Source organism: Pteropus medius, unplaced genomic scaffold (assembly GCF_902729225.1).
Source record: "Pteropus medius unplaced genomic scaffold, Ma_sr-lr_union100, whole genome shotgun sequence".
In the NCBI taxonomy this organism is placed as follows: domain Eukaryota; kingdom Metazoa; phylum Chordata; class Mammalia; order Chiroptera; family Pteropodidae; genus Pteropus; species Pteropus medius.
The window spans coordinates 10,871,107-10,875,590 of record NW_024349225.1 but is presented as its reverse complement, the minus strand read 5'-3'; the positions used below and the strand labels follow the sequence as shown (position 1 = coordinate 10,875,590).

At 45.8% G+C, this 4,484-nt stretch overlaps 1 pseudogene; it reads right to left on the bottom strand.

The window, feature by feature from the left end:
* Positions 1–1,371: 1,371 nt before the first annotated feature.
* Positions 1,372–1,490, bottom strand: LOC120617814 (uncharacterized; annotated as a pseudogene).
* Positions 1,491–4,484: the final 2,994 nt, after the last annotated feature.

The window sequence follows — 4,484 nt, the reverse complement described above, 5'->3', positions numbered from 1 at the left end:
AGCCAAGAGCCATCCCTGCAGGCAAACGTATGGCCATGTCCAGCACCATTTTCTGTTATAAACTTTCTCTCCATATCTCTTACTATTATAAATGAGTATAGCTGGAAGAAATCAGCTCTAAAATTCTAAGATTCTAAGTGAAAAGCTCTATTATATCTTAAAAAATGGAAACGATATTTTCTGAATAGTAAAGAGAACTGAAGATCTGGGTAATAAGGGTAAACTGAGGATTTGGACAATTTACGAGTTAATTTCTTGGGCTGGCAGACTATTGCGATTTCTCTCAATGGCTGTGGGGAGTATTTCAGTCCTGCCTCTAGCCGCTGAAATAATACTTCGTCCATTTCTTTAGTTCCCCGCTAAAGTCCGCAGATTCTCGTAGATAAATCGTCAGCAGTCCTTCCCATTTCTGAGGCATTAAGTTTAAATCCTGTTAAGGTTCCTCATATATTAAAAATAAAACTTCTATTAACTTTTCCCCTGTTGGTGAGATCAGAGTTAAATTAATTTTTAACACTTGGGTAAAGCAGCAGGCGAGAAGTGTGCCCCCAGAGCTGACACCGTGGGCTGTGCCGCTGACTCCGGCACCATCTGGAGGTGGCAGAGGGGCTGTGTCCGTAGGCAGGGCTCCCGGCTGCATGGCAGACGCTGGCAGGATCCCAGCCTGTGGCTGATGGCCATTTGCAGGTGGATCGCTAAGCAAGACGTTGACCTTGTGGACGGGCGTTCCGCCACCGAGATGGCCACACAAACCGGCCTGGCCGGGTCTTCGCCAATTTGGTCCTGTGGCATCATCGCTCCTGGAGACACCCTGTGACTCACCCTCGGTGCCCACAGAAATAGCTCATTTTTGAGGCTGAACATATGGTGTGTGAGAGCGTAGGCTTTACAATCAGATATATAGTCAAAGCCCTGTTTTTATCGCCTGAGGCTTATAAGACCTTAAGCAGAAAATTAAGAAGGAAAAAAAAAGAGCAACTATTTATTGAACACTTACTTTGTCTTGGGCACCGAACAAAAAAGAATATGTGTGTGTACGCGTGTAAAATTTATAATCTTATATTAACTATTTATATAGTTATGATTATATAATTCTCCTCATTCGATTCTCCTTGTACAATTAAGTGTTATTTTTCCCACTTCTCAAGTGAGGAAACCAAGGTGCAGAGGTAACAAGTGACTTAATAAAAGCCACACGACTGGTAAATGATAGAGTTCTTATTTGAAACCAAGTTCCTTTGAATCCTAAAACAGTACTTTCATTTTTTAATCTTTATTTATTTATTTATTTTTCAGGAGAGGCAACCCTCGGTTGACCTCACAGACTGCAAGGACCTTGTCACTTTACAATCTCTTATTTTTATTTTTTTATGCCTACTGCATCTGGTCTTCCTAGCTGGACTCCCCTCCAAGTACTAACTGGGCCCGACCCGGCTTTGCTGCCGAGATCAGACGGGATCGGGCTTGTTCAGGGTGGCATGGCCGTAGATCCTAAAATAGTACTTTTAATCATGAGGTTTTACTACATGTTCTTGAAACTCTCTGATCTTCAGTTTTCCACCCATAAAATGGGGAAATAGTGCCCACTTCATAAGCTCACGGGGAAGATGAAAGGAGATGAAGTGTGTGAAATGCTTAGCACAGAATCTGGCACAGAGCTCAATAAATGTTAGGTATTATTAATTAAATTCCCTCTTTCTTACAACGTTAGAGATCTTTCTGCTCAAATTGATTCCTTAATTATTGTACGTACCATTATGCTACGTTGTTTGGGGAGAAGATGATAATACCACAGATTTATTCATCAAGCCATTCATTCATTCGTTCACCATATATTCGTTTAAAGGGGATGAGATTTAAGAAAGACAAGAATGCGTCTTGTCTTCGAGGAGTTTGCAATCTGGTTCAGATGGACAAGCATACACACAAAACAATGAAGGCAATAAGTGAGCTAAGCCAAATATGCAAGGTTTGAGGAGGAGAGTGGCCATGGGCCAGCGGTGTGGAGTTGAGCTGAGCTAGGCTCGAAAGCCATCAGGATTTGACTTTTAGGAGAGAAGATTGGGTCAGGACACCTAGTCCTGAAGTCAAGAAAGTATTTGGGGCACCAGCGGGCAATCGGTCCCTCAGAAATGGAACTTTCATCCTGCAACTTTTACTCTGAGATACACAAAACTGGACAGGATTCAGATCTGATTTGAAATAGGAGCAAAGTGCCTCCCGTCAAAAGAAGTGTTTTAATTCCTTAATGGAAACTGTCCTGAATAGAAAGATTATTTTTTCACAGACCCATGATACGCAGAGCATCACCATCATCAAGATCATCACCGCCTCCACGCATTTCCCACTGTTATTATCACCTCCGCCGACACCCTCAGCACCCCCACCAACACCTGCTGTCACTATTCATCATAACCATCAGCACCACCCCCTTCTGCCATCACCGCGACTACCATCATCACGTCTACGGTCACCGCTCACACGGCCACCGTTACCCCATCACCTCTGCCGCCATCATAATGGCCTCAAGCTTTACCGCCACCACCATAAACATCACCACCATCCCCACTAGGCAAAACTCCTAACCTTGAGCCAAGATGATTATGAAAACGAGTAGACTTCGCTTTAAGGACTACGACAGTTTAAACTGAGTAGGAGCTTAATTTCTTCCATTCTCTAATGAGAGGCCAACCGGAAGCTGGCCTCGACCCCAAACTGACCTCTTAGGAACATCTTCCCACCTTGCGATAATTTGTTAAAGCTGATGTCACAAAGGAAATGCATTTAAAAGTTACTCGCCTTGCTCTGTGCCAAGGTCCCCACCTCCTTCAACCGTGCCTGGAGAGCTGAAGAGATATCGTTATTCACAGATCCAGGAGGTAGATCGGGGAGTCTGAGAAAACCTGGCAGACAGGGGATGTTTCTCTCCCACGCGAAGCAGCCCACTCCCTTCAGGCAATAGACAGCTCTGACTTTAAACCCTAGCCAGGGATACTGCTGCATGAGTAATGCCCAGAAAGATTCTATAAATGGTTTCTTTCATCTCCTATTGAAATGAAAGAACAAGAGAGAGAGTAGAAATGAATTGTATTCCTACTGCAGAGAGTTCATTTGATAAATAATGGATATAGAGTTTGCAGTAATAACTGCTCTTTTCCGATTTGGCGGTGCGGGTGAGTTTTGACATACAGTCTCTGTATTTCTAACAGACGGTGAATGACTGGTGTCTGGATTGGCATTCTGAAAGGCGAGGCTGACTTAACATTTGCTGTAGTGTCAAAAAGGTTAATCTGGCTTTTCCCTGGAGCTGGAGGCAGGGCGCCTCTGCCTTTCAGTGGAGACGAGAAAAGGGAAGTAGACAGGTGAGGGGTTTGTTGTGCCCTCGGCTCCTAGGAGTGGGTCGCAAGGAGATGTGACATGCCACCAAGGTGGAGACACCAGGACACAGGCAGGCAGCAGGGAAATGTGTGTTTTGACAGAGTCCTGCTCTGCTGCCTTCAGCGAGCTCCTTCTCCCTTAGCATCAAAGCAAGTCCGACGGACCCAGCGGGTGTCGGAAAGAGTGCAGAGATATGCTGGCCAGCTTTCCTGGTGGGCTTCCCCAGCGATGGTGGAGGCTCCTGCAGCCCCATCAAGAAGGGAGTCACCAGGACGTTGGGCAGATTCCCGATTCTGCCAGCCCTTGGATTTCAAGGAGACAAGCAAGGTGAAAAATGGACTCGTGTTGAAAAATTAGTAATTCGATCATCATCTGTTACCTTCCATTTTGCCCCCAGACAAGTGAGCACTTGTGTTGTTTTACAATGTGTTTTGGCTTACAAAGGATCCTCCCACGGGTCATCTCATCTGATCTTCACAACGATGGAGCGGGAATTGCTACCCTCGGTTTATAGATGAACAAACCGAGGCTGGGAACGGTGTCGTAGCTTGTCCGTGGTGGGAAAGTGGGTAAGAGGAAGAATTTACTTGAACTATGCTCCAAGTTAGGTTTTCCAATGCTAAGTTCAGTGCTTTTACTACTCAAGGTTGCCTCTCCAGACACATTTCTGCAGAGACTTTGTTCTTTGTGTGTGTGTGGGAGGGGTGTTATGCACATGTGGGCACATATATGCACACACTCATGTGCACACACATGGATCCATGCACTCATGCACAGGACACACATGCACACACACACATCTGCACGTGCAGACACACTCATGCATGCACGCACACATGCACACGTGGATGCACACACATATGCAGGTGCGCGCACACCTATGCACACATGCTTGCATGGCTGAAGCCACAGGAGCATCCCCAGGAGGAGAGGGTTTCTGCTATTCAGTTGATTTCCCTTCACTGCGGTGAAAAATCACTCAAAACCTCGAGAATTACTCCTCTTGGAGGCCCAGACATATGAGCGGAGCCACCCAGGAGCCCCAGGAAGGGATCTCCACCCCGCAGGGCTCTGAGATTCTGGAAAATCATGACCCATGGTCTCTT